The sequence below is a fragment of the Falco peregrinus genome, chromosome 10, assembly GCF_023634155.1.
Source record: "Falco peregrinus isolate bFalPer1 chromosome 10, bFalPer1.pri, whole genome shotgun sequence".
NCBI lineage: Eukaryota > Metazoa > Chordata > Aves > Falconiformes > Falconidae > Falco > Falco peregrinus.
The window spans coordinates 7,493,851-7,512,243 of NC_073730.1; the positions used below are offsets into that span (position 1 = coordinate 7,493,851).

Consider the following 18,393-nt stretch of genomic DNA (forward strand, 5'->3'; position numbering starts at 1 on the left):
TCACCACTGCCAGCCTGCTGCAGGGCGAGGTGAGAAGGCAGGGAGCAAACGCTCACTGCTGGGATTTGAAACACTTCCAGGAGTTTCAAGTGGGGTTTACTCTGGAGCAAAGTGGCCTGTAACCAAGGATAGGCCAAGTGCGAGGCTGCAGCAGAACTCCTAGGAAACAGTGTCACTGCTAAAGCAGCACGAAGGGTAGGTGGTTTGGTGCTGCACCTCTGTCCAGGTTGTCTGTCCTGCTGGCCATGGTGGGCGGCAAGGTCCCCTCTCCTCCAGGGCGCTGCTGGTGAGTTATCCTGAGCTGCCCTGCCCCGGCCCCGCCACGTGCCTTGTGCTGCTGCATGCAATGGCATTGCCAGCTTCTGCTCCCAAAAGGAAGAGCTTTGGCAGGGAAGAAGCCACCTGGGCAGAAAGCTGGTTTCCTGGCTGGGGTCTTAGAGGCTTTGAGCCGCACACATAAAACCCCATTGGAAGAGGTAGGAGAGGCAGGTGCTGCCCGCTGCAGCACTGAGCCTGGAAAACCAGGATGGGGTGGCCTTCAGGGTGCTTGTCTTGTGCCCAGGCAGGAAGAACAAGCTGGTGGCTGGAGCTGTACGAGGGCTGGGGTCAGTGAAGGCTGGGGAGGAGTGTGGGGCTTTCTCCCCATGCAGCCGCACCAGCCTTGGGCAGGGGAGGCTTGAGGAGCAGCATGCCTAGGTGCCTGGTCCAGCTGCTGGTTTGTTGGTGCTGTGCACCCCTGCAAGCATGAGCAGCCAGCAGAGCCCGAGCTGAGTTCCTCTGAAACCATTAGGATCTTGACAGGGGGGGATGCAAACCCTGGGACCACTTACCCAAACTTCTTGGCCTGGGGTTTTGTGAGAGCCAGCTTTCTCATAGGATTCCCACTCCGGGCTTGATGGGTTGGAAATACTGCAAGAGCAGCCCTTTTTCTGTTTTGTTTTGGGGTTTTTTTTTTTCCCCCTGATGTTTGTGTCTTTCCACTTCTGTCTCTGGCCAAGGCGAGTGGTGCCAAGGCACAAGAGCCCGGCACACCCAGAGGGAGGGGAGGGGGAAGCAAAGCACCCTCAACCCGCAGGAAAATGGGGACAGAAAGCAAACACGGCGGCTGGGAGCAAGGAGGCGGCTTTGCTTGCCAGCTCCAGCCAAGGGACAGGTCTCAGGGAGGTCCATGGACTCGAGGCACGGGTATTGTGGCTCCCATTCAGTGCCCTGTCCTCTGCTCTTGCACTGATGCTCGTTTGCCATGGGATAGGTGAGGAGGGTCTGCACTTGGGGTGCACACAAGGCTCGACACCCCCCTGCTTCCCAGCCTGGTGGTCAGGGCTCCCTGGCCCTGCTGTGAGCAGCAATATGGGCTCAAGCTGCACGAGCTGAAAAGGCTCAAGCTCTCAAAGAGCAGTGCAGGATCAAAGCTTTCTAAACACTCAGAGCATTTGGCCCGGGAGGTTTTGTTCCAACTATTTATAGCAGTTGGGGCCAAGCAAGTTCAGAATTGGAGGCAAACTTTTCCAAAGCTGGGGGCCGTTTGGATTAGGGAGGGGGAAAGGGAGTTCAGCCAGGCCCGTTTCCAGCAACCGTTGACTCCTTCCCTTAGGTATGTGTTGCTATCCATGACACACTAACAACAGCTCCGTACAGAAGTGCCTGGCTGGGGCTATAAAGATTGAAATAAAAATGTGAATTGGCTGGAGAGGAGAACATGAAATAGTGAAAGTTTCCAAACAGCAAAGCTGTAGCATTTGAAAGTGAAAACTTTCCTTACCAGCTTGTTTTCATCCTCCAGTCAACATCCTTCAATTACAAACACACTTGTATTGTTTACCAGGGGAAAGCTGGCAATTATTTTATGGCAGAAAGACCAAAATACAGCTTCCTGAAGCATATGCCATACTCAGAAGCAGAGAGGAGTGGTCTTTTTATCTTCAAGGTGAATTGTTTTGTGCTGTCACTAAAGAACACATCATTTTTCTGTGCTACCCCCCTATAGGCAAAGCCAGGCTTGAACTCTGAGCCAGCAAACCAACCACGATGCCCTTGAAATCATGTCACATTTGAAGCCGTGGCCCTTGCAGAGGATGAAGGCAGAAGCTGGGGTCTTCCTGTCTGCCAAGTGAATTGTGCTAATGGTGATGTTTAATCGTGAGGAGCGTGAGCAGCATGCTTTAGATACACACCACAGCTTTGTGCATGCCTAGATCCACTCTTCTGATCTGAGGCACTCAGAATAGGTTATAAAAATATCCCTCTAATTACCAGTAGCTTCCCAGCAACACTCTGTAGGAGCAGCATCTCTGAGCTTACTTCTGCCTAAGGAAAGGGTGCAATTAGGTAATTATATCAGCCTAATGAGGGGACAGCTTGAGGGAGGTGGGTTTGGCAGCTGGGTGGTGTCCAGCCCAGGTGGGCTGTACGGTGAGCAATGTTAGGCTTTTTCCTGGCAAGGTTGGTGTAGATTTTCTGCACAGTGCTCCATGCTGTAGGAGCTGGGTGCTGCGTCACCAAACACAGCCCAAGCCCATCACATGTGTGCCCGGAGTTGTTTTCAGTGAGAGAAATGCCATAGCTGGACGATTTCCTTCCATCTCTGACATCCCCACCAAAACCTGTGCTCTGATGCGGAGGATGCCCATCCTTGCTGTAGATGGTTGGGCTACACTGGAGAAGCCAAACTGTTCTCCTTCAGGGAAGGCTGCAACATCTCCAGTGGATTTGTATGCAGCTGGAAAATGGGATGAAGGTGGATCCGGGATGACTGCACATCAGGTGGCCATGGCTGGTGTTGCAAGGGGAAGTGTCAGGTAGAAGGGAAGGTTTCTTTGAAGCTACCCAGATGTCAGCCTTGGGGCCTGTCTTATTTCATATTTCTGTGAATGACCAAAAAAAGTAGAAGAGCAACGTTGACTGTGTGAGTGAGGCAGAGCCGCGGGCTCTCAACAGTACAGGGAGCTGTAAGTGTTACAAAAAGAGAATGGGATGGCCTCGAAGACAGGAGCAACAAGAACAATATGAAACTCAGCAGTGTAGAACGCCAAGTCTTTGAGCTTGAGGAACAACAACATGTGGTAAGATAGGATTTCATGTTTTCTGGAGGTGACAGAGAAGGGCTTCTGACTATCCACTGATCTCAGTGCCTGGGAGCCACTGCCTGCATGCTGTCATGCAACAGGCAGGTGCACCCTTGGTGGACTCTCATGACAAGGCCTCTCTGTTGACCTTAAAACCTCGGGGCAAGAGCCACCAAGATCTCTGGAACAGCAGGTACACATCTGATCATCCTTTCTCTAGAAGAAGTTAGAGTGGAGTGAGTGCAAAGCAAATCAGCTGTCCTTGTTGCTCCAAAGGTGAAATACGTGCGAGGGTCAGATGTGGTTGTCCTTCTCCCATCTTGGTTTTTCAGCGTGGCAGAGACAGGCTCTGAGCCCAGTTTCCACTCCTACCCAGCAGAAGGAAACGTTCTCATTTTTACCTCCTAATGATGGCGATGACCATTCACCTCTTGTTTTGTATGTGTCCTTACTATGAAAGACCGTTCTTGTGCTCCATGCTGATGTTCTCAACTCTTGGCTTGGAAAGGGTACACTGGCCAACTGGACAGTCATTCGGTTTGCTGAGAGGCTGTCTGTTCTGCAATTAACAGACAAAATGCCCACCATTGTTGTTGGAAATAAGTTTTAATTAAAATCTCTTGGTATTGGCCTTGGCCAGACTGTGGAGTGTATGGGAAGAGGGCAGAAGGCCCAGGTCAGTGTCTTGGGTCACCCTAGGAGAATGTCCACTGAGCTGAGGCTGAACACAAGGAAGGACCTGGTTTATAATTGCATGGGCTTGCTTTCCCCCTCCACCTCCCTCCTCTAGCGACCTGCCCAATGGATGATCGCGAGCTGATAGGGGCGCAGATACTGCCAACCAAAAGTTGGGATAGGTCCACAGGTCATTTGAGTCCTAATGAGGAACCATGAATAGCAGCTCACATCACACAAGTGAAAAACACCTCAGTCTCGTCTCTAATGAGTGTGGCTCTCCAAATGCTTTTGTCTTGGGCTTTGCTTGTCTTTCAGAAGTGCCCAGGGTTGCATCTCCCAGTCTGGCCTCCAAGATGCTATCACTTACCCCATCTTCTCTCTGATGGCCGCCAGGAAGGTGCCTCACTCTGCCAGGTGGCCAAGGTGGATCTGCAGCGGCCCTGCGTGTTTATGACAGTGGCATGGGTAAGCAAAGTCCTTGGAGGGAGAGGTACCCCCCTGGGGGGCTGTGGTGGGCCCTGGGTGGAGGCTGCCCTCTGTGTGCTTGCCTGTGATGTGCTGGGCTCTGGACAAATGGGCATATTGTTTTGCCTGTGGTATTCCCCGCCGATGCTGTCACTGCAGGTGCTAACTCTAATGAACGAGCGTCTGGTCCTCCTGATGTCAAAGCACATTAATTAATGCAAAGGTCACATAATAAGTGCCAGGAAACTGGAACCAGGATGGGTTCCCCTATTGTCCGCACGGAGCCAGTCCTGCTTGCTTCAGTGGTAGCCAGCCCTATTTATATTCCCTCTGCTCAGGACAGGGTGATGGGCTTTCTGGCTTGAACGTTAAAGAGCAAGCAGAATTAAGAAATTAAGAAAAAAATGGAGTGGGTGCTAGCCCTACAACTTGTTGCTTGAAGTCCAACATGAGGGTCCTACCAGCCCATGTTACCCCTTGACAAGGCACCAGGGCCCTGCAGCCATGTAGGTGCTCTTCAAAATGTTACTCCAATATGTCTTTTAGTTTTTCTAATGTTGTTAGGATAACTTTTGGGGACCAAAAGCTCCCCCTTGGTTCTATGCACTGAGCCTTGATTTCTGCATCCTTCCTTCAGCACAGCGCAGACTTTGTCCGGAGGTACCCCAGACCCTTGCGCCGGAGGATGGAGCAGGCATCTGGCACAGGGAGCCAGGAAGGGGTTTTACTCTTTCTCTTGGGCTCTGGCCTAGAGAAATCAATTGGCTTTCATACATTCTAAGGAAAAGGAGGGGGAAAAAAATCCTTTCCCGCTGCAATTCAAGGTTTTGTCTCCCGCTTTCAGGTTTAATTTTGTGCTGTCAAGCTGCATGGGAGCACTGAGTAGCTCTGGAGTTTCTCAGCCCATGCTGGCGATGGAGATGTCGTCCAGGTGAACCCAGGCTCTTCAGCTCGGCTACACCTCCACATGGCCAGGGTGGGTGTAGGTGACCAGGGTGCCCCTGCCCAGCACCCATCCTGCGGGCAGGGAGGGAGAGGGAGCAGTTTGGGTGGCTGGGGCTGGGAAATCGGGAGAACCCAGCAGTGAAGCACAGGGGTGGCTCCAGGGACTGGTCCGCAGCGGGCTACAGGGCTGGGTGAAACATCCTGCTGGGGTCAGTTTAGCCCCATGCTGGGCCAGCCACCTGTGCAAACCCAGCTTTTGGGGTGAAATTAGCATTTTGGGGCAGCGGCAGGGGGATCTTTTACTGTTCCCCGAGAAAGAGGCCATTTTTAATGCCCAAGTGTAACAGACAAAGGGGCTGGCTGTGTTCTTCTCTTTCCTTTCAATCCCCTTTCTGCACGGTGACATTTTCTACTTCCAAGCCCTGTTCTGTTCTTTTTTTTTTTTTTTTTTTTTTCCTTTTCCTTCTTTTTCCTCTCCTATTTCCCGCCCCCCTCCATCCATACACCCCTGGGGGCCGGGCCCCTGCCCCTTTCCGGGGGTCCCCTCTCCTGGCAGGGTGCCGGGGAGGTGCCAAGGCGTGCAGAGGGGCGATGCCAGCGCTTCCTGCTCCCTCCCCGGCAGCACAATGGGGACATTCAGGCGGGCACCGTGTATCCCAGCACCAACCCAGAGCCAGAGACAGCCCCCCCACCCCCCCTCCATCCCCGTCCCCCCCTATCGCTGTCTCCCAAATAGCAGCGTGAGACAGAAAGCAGCTGACGCCGTGTCCCAGCGCGCTGGCGGAGGCGAACTGGAATCCAGCATCACAAAACAAGCCCTGTGCACGCTCCCCTCCCGACGCAGGCGCGTGCGTGTGTGTGTCCCCCTCCCTCCATCCCCCCAAAATCTCCAAGTCTGCCCAGTAACACCAAACTGGGCTCCCTTTCCCACCCACCCTGGCCAATCCGCGCGCTGCCAACAGGCCAGGGCCTCGGTGGCGGAGATGCGAGGGGCAGGAGCTGGTGGAGTTGCAGGGAACGGCATGTTTTCCTTCTCCCCTTCTTCCTCCCAAGCTGCTTGTTTTTTAATTCAGGGCCAGAGGGGAGGCGTGGGTCGGAGCTTGGAAGCAGCCCCCATTCTTTCCCAGTAACGCAGCCTACCCCCAAAAAAATAAGATGAGATTTCATTGCTGCTCAAGGAAGCCTTGTTGTTAATTGCAGGCAGATCAGCAGGTTTTTTAGGGGTGGGACAAAGGAGAAAGGAGCTGGGGGCAGAGCAAGGCAAGCATGGCTTCATCCTCCCTGGGTCCAACCAGATCCTTTCAGGCTTTTCTGCCTGCTCTGAGGTTGGGGGGGTTTCCCCCCTCCTCTTTGCTTTGCTGTTTTTCCTCATCTCTGGCTGTGCTTGCAGCAGCTGCTGTGTTTGCAGAGCAGGAGGCTGGGCTGCTGTAAATCCAGTGGTCCCGGGGCGCTGGGGGGTTATTGACAGCGGCCGCCGGGTGGGCTCCAGCCCACTGCCCTCCAGGACTCCCCTGGAAGCAGCTGGGGTAGGTGTGGGGATGAAAACACCAATCATGATGGGTTTCAGGGGATTTAACTGAAGGATGTCAGCTGCCTTGCAGGGGAGCTGCCAGTCCCTGTGCCTCCTCCCTGCGTCAGGGCTTTCCGCAGGTCCCTGGGGCTTAGCAGCCACAGAGCTGATCATTACTGGGTGCAAAATAATAAACACACCTTCGTCTTTTCTGGCATGTCATGAGGCAGCACCTCAGGGTGAGTTTGCTAATGTGTGAGGCATGCTTAGAGCACAGAGGTATCAGGGACATCCAGCGCCCATCCTGGATGTAAGGGATGAGTGTTTGGACCTGTGACCAGCAGGGCAGGCAGTATTTACGTGTCCCATGTTGCCTGCTTTGATGCACGGTTATGCTGAGATACAGCAGTGCCTGGTGAGAGGTGGAGGCCAGCTCACGGCTGCTGTTCCGCAGAGTCAGAGGAGCTCTGCTGCGTTGATGGCACTGACGCTCTGCTGATTTGCATCCTGCTGAAGCAGATGAGTAGTGGCTTAATGCAACCAAATCCTTGTGGGATCTCAGCATGTGGAGGACTTGAAGTTAGCGACCTTGTTGCAAAGGGTGGAAAGCAGGAGGCCAGGTAACCACGCAGCTTACATCTTGCAGGGAAATTGCTGCCAGCAGTACTACCAGCCAGATGGGATTGTCCTGACATCCAAACATTTTACAGCTGCCTCCAGAGGAGTGTCATGTTCCCTGGTCATTTTGGGTGTCACGACAATGTTGGCTGAAGACAGGATGGGACAAACATTTTCCTGACCCCTGGAGCCCCAGCGGTGGCTGCAAGCTGCTGCCCTAGGTTGCAAACAAAAAGCAGGTGGGCTGGCTCCTGCAGGCACTGTGTTGCAGCCGTTGGGCAAACTGCAGGAACAGAGCTTGTGCAGGACTGCAGACATCCCGGGGAATGGCGGGCTGCACTGTGCCAGTCTCTGGGGGGCAGCTGGGAGAGGCTGGGATGGACACCATGTCCCTGTGTGTGCTGGTGGTGCTCCACCCCAGGGAGAGGCTGTTGCCCAGGGCTTCTTGCACAAACTGCGTAGGGTGAGGAAAGCTGGGGCCTGGGGACATGGAGAATCTTGGGATGTTGTCCCGTGGCAGCTCTCCTGCAACAGCTGCCAGAGCTGGGCAGGGACCACGCTGCAGCTGCCTGCGGGAAACACCACGAATTACAGCTCCCAGGGGGCGAGGGCATTGCCAGGCAAGTGGGACCAGCTCAGCTGTGCAGGATCTTCCCTCCACAGGGATGGGGCAGGCAGCACTGGTGCAGGATGTGTCAATAAATAGGTGTTATTTCTTAAAAAGACTTCATGGTCTTTTTCTCCTGTGCTCTGCTTCCCTCATCTGCCTCTCAGCATCTGCCCTTCTCATTGACTCCAGTGAATCATATCAGGACACAGAATACCTGGCCTGAAAGCGCGCATCTTGCATGGATAACCAGCACCATCATCGCTTTCTGGCTCTGCGCTCCTCCAGCACGAAGCCAGAAGATTCAAAGCCCCAAGCTTTAACCCTTAGAGCCCTTCTGAATTACACCCGTAGATGGGATCCCCGCAAGGTACCAGAAGAGCAGCCGGGCTCTTGCCAGCGAGGATAGGTTGGAAAGTGGAGCTGGGAGGATGGCTAGCAAGGACAGATACAGTCTCCACGTGGACTTGATCAAAGGCAGGACAGGGGTTCATCCAGCAAACTCATTGCTGTCTTCACCCATGGGTGCAGAGCCAGGTAGAGGGGAGGTACTGGTTGCCCCTGGGCTGGTTTATGGTACTCACTGGGCAAACTGGTGCTCCTGGGTACCTGCTCACTCAGACTCAGGCTTGATGCAGTAGAATGCAGGCACATTATCCTATATGATATCATGGTGTAGGATACGGACACAACCTACAGCTGGCTGTAGAGAACATCAGCCAAAGTAAGAGCTTGGGAGCTGGGTTTCATATCCGATGTTGTAAGAGCTGCAGTGGTAAGAAATGTCTGGTGTTGTCCAAGTCAAAAGAAAAGAGAGAGAGGGGTTTTCATTCCCTCCTTGGCTCAGGGTCAGATTAGGAATACGGATGAAATTAGCGATCACATCAGAGTCCCTTCCTACAGGGCAGCCCCATGTCCATGAGGCAACCAGGGTAGGGAAGGCTGGGCTCAAGCTCACCCAAGAGGCTGGGAAAGGGCTGGCAGGGGGTGGGCAACGGGGGAACACCCAGCTTTGCATCAGGGTTATGGGAGGGAAAACGTGTTCAGGAGGGTGTTAGCTGTGGCGTGGCTCTGGGGTTATGGCAGTTCCCCCTGCTGCCGGTGATTTGAGCTGTACCTGCTGCAGGGCAGCAACCTTGCAGCAGGGCATGTTGCACCAGTCCAGAGCATCAAGGGTGGACCTTCTCATTGGTTTTCAAGTCTCAGAAGGTATTTCCCTGGTAGAATGCCTCCGTTTTCTTTGGAACAAAGATAATCTTCCTCTCCTCCCCCACTGCTGAATGCTCTGGCATCACACCAAATAGTAAAGTCAACATGAAATACACCCTCATTTCCTGGGCCTCCCCTTCCCAGCCGTCCTTCAGCAAAGAGGAGTGATATAGCATCTGCTTTTCTAGCTGCAGCCCTCTTCCAGGGCCAGGTCTTTGTGGCTCTTCAGAGGTGGTGCCAAGAGCTTTGAAATCCATTCAAGGCACAAAAAAGCAGCAAGGAGTGAGCAGCAGCAGCAGCAATGCCTGTGGGGAGTCCTGCCTGCTGCTGGTAGCACCCTGAAGGTTCTCCGGCTTGCTCAGGCTTTTAAGGGACATTGCTGGGGCCACTGCCATCCTGTAGCATCGCACAACCTCCCCGTTCAGTGCACATGGGCAAATGAGCCGCTCACATCTCTTTCCTTCCAAGGCAGGCATAAAGACAAGTCAGAATAAGGATGTGGGCTGTGCCCCATTGGCCTGGCAACTACTGTCCACAGCTATGACGTTGAGTTAATTTGTGGGCTAAGCAGGATCAGGAGAAGCTGATCGGCAGAGGGGAATCCCATCAGGGTCTGCCAGACCGTTTGCCTCCAGGAACTGGATGCAAGATGGGATCAAAGGTGCATATGGTAGCCACAGTGCCTTCACTGCACCAGCTTCTCATCTCCATCCCAGTCCTCTTGCAAAGCAGCACCAGCAGCTCTTCCCACCTCCATCCTCTTGCCTTGCTGCAGTGACCTTCCTGGGATATTGCTCCCTGCTCCTCCTTGGCTACTGGTGTGACGGACCCAGCAGGATGACCCTGGGGCCAGCTCCCATCCATTTGCTGCAGACTGTGGAGGACACGGGGCGATGGACCCACCTTCGACACAGGAGTGTCTGGTTGGGGGGGGATGCGGAAAGAAGGGGCTTTATTAAGTCCTTTGGAAGAAGGATTTAGAGACTGCAGGCCAGGCCTAGTCAGAAGGAAATCATTTAGTGGTAGGCTGGTGTTTTTTCCAGCTTCAGTATCTCATACTGCCCATTCCTTTGCACTTCATTAAGCTGCATTTCCAGCCACCCTGTTGAACTCAAAGCCAATACGAGCTTTAAACTCCTGCTGTCGGCCCCATGCTTCCCATGCCCTCCTGACTGCCATCTTTTGCCTTGGACACTGTGATAGGAACCAGCCTGGGCAGGGCAGGAGGGACCAGAGAGGGAAATAAGTTTTAACGGGAAGGTGAACTCTGGAAATGACATGTTGGACAGGACTCGGGTGGGGCCTCTGGTAGTGGGGCAGGATATATCTCAGAGCTCAGATACCATGTCGAGGTGTCAGAGTTGGAAGAGGTGAGAAGGTTGGTGTGTGGATGTGCTTGCAAACATATCTATTGCCTCTCCAGGACTGCCTTACATTCAGCATTCATGGTACAGCCTCTCTTCCAGCAGCATTTCCAGGATCCAGCACTTGTTTCCAGGATTTCAAAGATGACTGGCAAATGGCATGCAGTTTCTCCCCAGCCCTTGCACGGTTCTGCCTGGGGTGAGCTTTTCCTCTGCTCTGCCCACTGCTCCCTGCTGCTCCCATCCCTCCTGCTTGTTTTCTGCATCCTGCAGAGCCAGCTGGGCAATGTGCTCTACTATTTTCTTCCAAATGAAGTTTCCTACAGTAGTAAAAAAGGAAAACTGTGCTTTGTGTTGCAACTGAGAAATGTCCATGCCCTACAGTTCTACCCTGTGCGCTCCTCTTCCCTAGAAGTGTGTGGTTACTTACACAGGTCAGTCTGGCAAAGACCCCCGAGTCCCCCTGGTCCCCATTCATTCCCAGTTGTGCCCAAACCCCTTGCCAATGGGCAATGCCTGGGGGAGTCTGGGGAGCATCCTGCAACATGGGGCCACACTGACAACCTCCAGGTCGGTCTTCTGCAGACACTGGAGAAGCAGAGGACATTTACCCTCCCTGTGATTCCTCACCAACATCAGTTCCAAACGGATGGTCCTGTGATCCCCACCATAATGAGAACCCAGCTCTGGTCCCAGTCTCCTTCACGGATCTCCACTCTCAGACCCACCAAAGCAAGACTCAAAGCACCCAAATAGCCCATGCAGTTCAGAGCATGGCCGTTCAAGCAGTGGTGCTTAGAACTGGACCTGCCTGTGCTTGCACACTAAGACAGCCTGGATGCTCGATCTCTGTAGGACAGACAGCTTACAGGAGCTGTGCAGTGTAATTCCTCATCAAGTTTGAGTCTCTGATGCAAAAATCATGGCACGGCAATAGTGGCCATGGCCTGTTCCTGTCTGGTGACACTGCCGAGGGTGGGCAGTAAGGTGCAGATAGCTGAGTTACAAAGGAAGGAGGAAGCCATGGGCAGAAGAGGCATCTCCTACACCCTGAATCAGGTTGCTTCATGTTAGTGTTATGGGACTGTGGGGTCTTAGGGTCTGTCATTCTTTCCTAGATGAAGGCTGACCTCGCCTCACAGGCTGTTGAAGCCTTAGCATCAGCTAATCCAGCAGAAAGGGGCAAGCAGGGATACTGAGAGGGAGATAAGTGACAGAGGGACAATTCCAACCTGGAAAAAGCCTTTCCTGGAGGTTTCTCTGCTACTTCACTCTGCCTGTGGCTACAAGCCTCCTGTTCCATGCAGAAAAAGGAGGAGGCTTTGAAACATCCATTTGCAACCCCTTTGTCCCCCTCCTGGTGTCACCTGATCACTGGCGTAGGAATCTGTGTTTAGGTGGGTAATACAAAGGGAAGAAACAGCTGCCCGGTGTAAAACCCATGGGATGGGTGGATCGTGCCAAGGAGGCAGCAGCAGAGCGTTTTGGGCAGCTCCCAGGCAGCTGACGAGCCTTTGGCTGGTAATGTGGCACGGCATGGTGGCTACAGAGAGAGGTTGGTCTCCAACAACCGCCAGAGACAGACCGTGCTCCTAACAGGTATGGAGCAACCTCTGCACTGCAACCTCGGAGCTGACTCCATGTCCAAAGGATGCATAGCAAATTCCTCCTGAACCTCTCGAGGAACTGGACTGTTGGATGGCCACATGCCATCTTCACCGCTGCAAACCTGTTCATCCTCGGTGTGCTTTCACATCACTGAAGAGTTGGCTGGCATTTCTCCTCGCCCACTGCGTACCCAGCACCGGGCAGAGACTCCTCCTGGGTTCCTTGTGTCTCACTATCTGTGCTCAGATGATCTGCTGCATTATAGTCATTACATTTAACTGGATTAGATGACTGTTACTGCAGTTACTGTTACTGTTTTGCACTGGGTGTATTTATAGGGTGCACTGGTCATATTTATAGGGCTGCAGAATCAAGTTACAACTTTCAGGGCTGCAGACCTGGGCCCCGTATGCCAAAGTAACCCTGGATAAAGCGGAGCATCACCCGTCAGTACTGGCGCTTCCAGGGGGTCTTGGTGGCTTCTTGCTGCAGGGCAGCATTTGGCACTGCAAATAGAATCCCCACCTCCCTGCACCTCAAATCATGTTTGATCGCAGTATAGTGAAATAGAAATCTGATTTGGGGGAATGGGGCCAGGGAGAAGATCTTAAATCTTTCTGCCTGAAGAGGGGGCAGTTCACGCAGCCATCAGTTCCTGCAAGCCTAGGAGCTGGAAAAAGAAATCTTTAAACTGCCTTATAACATCTTGATTGTCTTTGGGGGTGGAGGCCTGTGGGTTCAGTGAGTGGGGGATGCCATTTGTCACAGCCTGGTCTGCTGTCCCCGCTAGATACCTGCAACACTGGGCTTCCCACTTACCCAGCAAGGCGGGCGCTCCGCACTTTTGACGATGCTGGGGCACTTTGGTGCACGTATCCCAAGGAAAGCCACATTCAAGAACTAATACAAACTTTGTCACACGACACAGGCTTGCGCAAGCAAGTGCAAAAGCCCCCCATGCACACCCCAGCCCCACTGCAAGCACAGCTCCCTGCCCCAGCGCCCCAAGGGTACCCTGCCAGCGTCCCCAAAGCCACCTTCCCCACGGCAGGCTCTGCCCATTGAGGTCCCCCAGCAGCTCGGAGGCAGGGGTGATGTGGCTCTGTGGAAAGCTGCCAGCTGTTCAGCTGCCATTATTATGGCAGCAGTAAACACCTTCCCACAGCTGGCCAAAGTCCAGCAGCAGCGGCAGCCCCACGGCTGTGACACAGCCCATGTCCCAGGGCCACCCTGCTGATGTTGGGTGCCAGCGTCCCTGCCCCTGGAGGGAGCGAGGCAACCTCTCTGCTCACCCTGATCCAGCTGCGGAGTGTTTGTGCAGACCTGGAGAATAATCCCTCTGGGACGGCTGATTCAGCCACGGTGAGCAGCACCAGGCATGGACCAGCACCCAGCTAGATGCTGACCTCCGCTTTGCACAGGTCTCGCTTGTCAAGCATCTTCTTTGTGTCCATCTTCTTTGAGTCTGGAGGATGTCTCTGAGGGTGCGCACACGGAGCTCCTTGCTAGTTGGCCTTAAGGATGATGAACATTGAAAAGTAGTAAGAAATTGAGCCGCTTCACCCGGCTGTCTTTAACTGCAGGCAGTCTCGGCTGTGCAACTGTGCTGCACGTTCAGATGAGCTAAAATTAGCTACGCTTCCATGCAAAGGCTGTGGCAGAGCTGTTCTTGAAGCAGCGTGGCATTATGAACTGCTGCTGATGATTCTTGGGTGTTAGTACACGGCCAGAGCTGTATCTGTGCTGGGCAGCCCTTGTCCCAAAGATGAACATTTTCAAAAGAAACTCTCCTGGGGACAAGGGGAGGGCAAAGTGAGTCACCTGAAGGCTCAGGCTGTGCTATGGCCAGAGCAAAGACCCTGGTCCCACAAGCATGGGGAGCTTCTCTCCAACCCCTTGGGCTTTTGCCTGCTTACCTCCTTGCAACACTGCTCCTGTGTCCAGCCCCTGCACCATGGCACCAGCCTGACCTGCTGCTTGCTGCTGGAGAGAAGAAAAACTCATGAGCCCATCAGCAGCCATCTCATCCCAATATCCCAATGAATGAACAGGAGGATTGATAAAGCAGAGCTGTGGCAGCTCCCTGAGTGCTGGGGAGAAATGTGGTCTGGCAGAGCCAAAAGCTGACTCTGGGGTGATGCTGGGGACTTTGCTGTGGGCAATGCGAAGGAGAAAAAACAGCTCTTTCATCGGTGTCTGGCTGCTTGTGGATGGCAGTCGGAAGAGCAAAGGCACCTCCATTGCTTGGAGACCCTCCAGCAAGCAGGGTGCATGGCAGGGACCTGCCCGCCCTGCAAGGCCATGACTGACCCTCCAGCATGGGACAGCTCTTTGGAAGTAATGAGGAACTCCAGCACATGCACTAAAAATAAGGAAACAGCAGACAGAAAAATAAATCACTTTGCAGAGGCCCTCGCCTGGGAGGCTGAGCCAGGAGGCTCCCGTGCGCCTGGGCTGACTGAGCCCTGATTTGTGGTCTGACCTCAGCCACACTCATTGAACTCCTCCGGCTCCGGCTTGCCTGGCTGGAAAACCGAGTAGAATAAAAAGCAGGATGTCAAGGCTGAGCTTAGCTTTTCCTTCTGCCGATAAATCACCGGGGGATGAGGAAATTGGCTGTTTGTTTGCAAACAGCTTGCTCTCGGCCTGCCAAGTCTGCCTGAGCAGGTTGCATGGCTGAGGTGGGCGGGCAGGCAAACTCCCTGTGCCTGGTGGGAAGGTGATGGAGAATGAGCCCAACGAGCTGGTCCGCAGCAGCGGGCTGGTACCCGGGGAGAGGGAGCAGGGCATAAACCAGTGATGCGCAAAGGTAAAAGTGGAGGACCCTCTGCCTTCTGCTGATGCAACATTTGCACCACGTCCTCGGCACCTGGGTCGCACAAACACTCTCTGCCACAGCTACCAGGGAAACTACATAAATCACCTAAAAAGAAAAAATACAAGCTTTTTTTCTTCAAACATTTTCCAACCACTGGTACAAGAAGTGTTGTTTTTTTCCTTTCCATGCAAGAAATCCTTTACTTTATGCTCTCGCACGTTGTGCCATCCTAGTCTGTGTTTTGAGGGAATGGGGTTGGTGTCCGACAGCCTTGCCAATGCTCCCAGGCTCTTTGGGGTATAGTGCGCTGTGTAAATGCAAATACAGCTTGCTTTCCCTTCTCCAGCTGATGGGAAGTCGGGAAGGGTGATATGTTTTAGCTGGTGAAGTAAATCAGCCAGAGAAGAGGGCTGCTCTCGTGGATATTCAGATCATAGCAAATGTCAGTAAGTGTTTTCCATGGTAAAGAGTTTATCTAGAGGCACCTTTGCTGTTTGGCACCTGCTGGGCTTGATTTGGGGTATCTCAGTTATTAAATGCTTAACAGAGAAAGCTCGAGGGACAGAGCAGTAACTGCACCCGTGTCATCCCCATTTTTCCTGTAGCTCCCAGCAGCAGGAGTGGAGTTTTACTGTAGCTTCTGTTCCCATCTATTCTGGAACTGAAGCCATAAAAACAAATGGAGGATGATTACACCACACACTTACACTGAGGAATGGTGCGGATGCGTGAAGCAGAAGAAAAACTTGCTCATTTAGTGTTTTTCTGACTGCCTGCCAGAGCTGCATCTGCTTTTCAGCCGACGCAGTGCAAAACTGCTAGCTGGCTATTAGATGAGAAGAATTTGAGTAATTTTTGTCACGTGAAGGAAGAGGGAGCAGAGACCCACCCTGACAGCTTTTCTGAGCTACAAACTGATGCTCATGTCCATTGACTGCTATGTAAAAGATACCAATGCACAAATTTTTGAGGGAAGTGCTTTCTGTAACATTCATCATTCGAGAAGTTAATCAGCAAACCGAGCAAGCAGCAAGGCAGGCAGCTGCTGTCAGGAGGTGACCTCTTGTCCTTGATCTCATGCTTCTTCAGTGAACCTCTGCAAACTGGCCAGTTTGGGTTTTTATGGACAAAACTTCCAAGGACCAAGCAGTCTATTGCCAAGTGTTCAGAAAGGCAGGAAAACACGAAGCTGTATAAAAAACCCCGCACTGTTTAACCCCTGCTCCAAGGCTTTGTATTGTGGTTTCCCAGCGAGTTCTTCACCATTGAAAGTGAAGCTCAAAAGGACTTTGGGGCTGTGCACAAGACACCCTGAAAAGCCTTTTAGAGGCCTTCAATCCTGTACTGAGCAGATCCTAAAAATCCTACTCTTGGTGCCCCGCAGCATCGTTGCCCACAGCGTGAGTATACATCAATCCCCACACTTCTCTCTCACTTATGTATCCTGAGCGCCCTTATCCCCTGCTTTTATACCATCCACGGAGATCTGTGTATGGGTCAAGCGTCCTCCCAAAGTAACTGTTCTGAGGACTGGGCCACATAAAAGGGAAAAATATCCAGAAAAACCAGACCTGGTAAAATCAAATAAAGCCTGAAGTGTACAAGTGGAAAAGCTAAAGCACAGCTGCCATTGCTGGTGCCAGAAAGATGTTTTCAGAAGAGCAGAAAGAGCTGGTGAGAATCCAGTCCCACCTCCTCATCCTCGGCAGACCCTCTTGCCTGCCTGGTGGTCTGGCATAGAGGTGGGAAGGAGGGAAGAGGATGAGCAGATGCAATCCCTTGTAGCATCTTGGAGGCACCTGGGCTTATGGTGAAACTACTCAGACCTTCCAGATGCTGTGCTGGGAGAGCCTTCTGCTGCCCTTTCCCTCTCTTGACTTCCCATCTCTCACCACCACCTCCTCGGAGAGCTGGGACCATATTAGGTCCATTTATTTGAAGCCAGGGAGAGAGGAAGGAGAAATACAATTACCAGTCTGGAGATTTATCTCCTGCAAGGTACCTGGTGCACCGCGTGTCTGCTGAAGCAAAAATTGCCATTTGTCTGCCCCTAATAATTTCACAAACAGCTCTGGATCCAGGGATGAAATATGGCCATTCTCAAGGAGGTGCCTGTATCTGGACAGATACCGCAGATGGCTGCTCCGTCTGGGATGAGCAGGGATTTGCTCTGCTCTGCCCAGCAGCTCCAGACGTACCCCAAAAGCAGATCTTTTCTTTATACCCCTCCCAAGTGAAGGTGCTGGAGGGTCCAATGTGAGCCCGGTGGCAGCGATCCCCTCAGGCTTGCCTCTTGGTCTCTAATCCCGAGGGACACGCTTGGGGGTGTTTGGAGGCTGGGAGGCAGAAAGACACGAGTCTCTGAGCTGCGCTGTGTCTTTATATCATGTGTTTTAAATTGCGTTAAAAAATGTGATGTAAAAAAAAAAAAATAATAATAATTCCATTTAATTAGGAAGAACCCAAGGCCTGCTGTGCTCTGGTTTGGCCTGGGGTAGGGAACAGAGCTGGGTGCTGTAAGAGGGATATAACAAGCAGTAAAACATAATCCTGGGATTACAGGCAGCAATTAGCACCGCGGGTATGTTCATGTCACCCCTTGCTCCCTGCCTGCGGGCTTTGGAACGCAATACAGGGACCGGAGTGTGCCTCCTACCCCAGCTCACCCCACACCGCAGTCCCAGGGTTTGGGCTAAGGCAGGATTAGTCCCATGAGTTTGCACCGTGCTGCAGTGCCTGTAACATGTTGGCATCATAGTTTATTAGGGAAATTAGCACTGGCAGAGCCTGGGGGACTCCAAGGAATGCTGGCCTGGACCTGTGAGCTGGGGAGAGCTGTTGGCAGTAGCAGGAGGTGGGGGCGAGATGCTCCGGGGGGGGGTGGGTGGGCAGGAAAGAAATAGGAGCTGCAGCCAGGGCTGCGCTGAGCAGGGATGAGCTCCCCGAGCACCAGCGTGTACCAGGCACCCTGTGCCCACCTGCACTGCTCAGCCCACACTGGGTGGGAGCAGGCAGCACCAGGCACGTCCCGGGCTGTTTTCGAGACCTGTGAATTACAGCTGCAGCAGATACCTCCTCCCCAGAGCAAGTCACTTCCCCCCTGGCTTGCCAGATAACCCCCCTAGCATGCCTGAGAGGCTGGGGGCTGCAGCAGTGGGGCTGCAGGTGGCCAGGCTTTGCCACAGCCTCACCCCACTTTGCGCCATCCTTCTCCTCCGAGATGCGGAGCCCAGCTGGAAGTTACAACACGTCAGGGTGTGGCTGTTCATACCTGGTGTGGAAAATGGTCCCCATGAAAAAAAATGGAAAATTCAGAGAGCCACTGGTGCTTACTTGCCAAGAAGGCTTTGGGATGCACCAAGCGATGTGCCTTTCCTTGTCCCAGCTGTGCTTCCCATTGGTGATCCCAGCCCAAATTTTCATGGCCACCTCAGTCAACACAGCACATGGATTTAAAGCTGACTCAGGCACACTGCTTTATTTATAGGTAACAACGGCAGCCAACA

General features: G+C 53.1%; 1 protein-coding gene across 4 annotated transcripts in view; it reads left to right on the plus strand.

Annotated features, from left to right (window-relative positions):
* LOC106112098 (zinc finger protein 501-like) overlaps positions 1–17,348 on the plus strand; it is a 53,286-nt gene extending 35,938 nt beyond the window's left edge. Inside the window, exons 12-15 of one of the 4 annotated variants that reach the window (XM_027778595.2) lie at positions 4,059–4,208; positions 5,053–5,190; positions 7,183–8,258; positions 10,521–17,348. The gene's annotated coding sequence lies outside the window, so the exon portion shown is untranslated. The remainder of the gene's footprint in view (positions 1–4,058; positions 4,209–5,052; positions 5,191–7,182; positions 8,259–10,520) is intronic. The other 3 variants (XM_055815499.1, XM_055815500.1, XM_055815501.1) reach the window with 3 other exon arrangements.
* Positions 17,349–18,393: the final 1,045 nt, after the last annotated feature.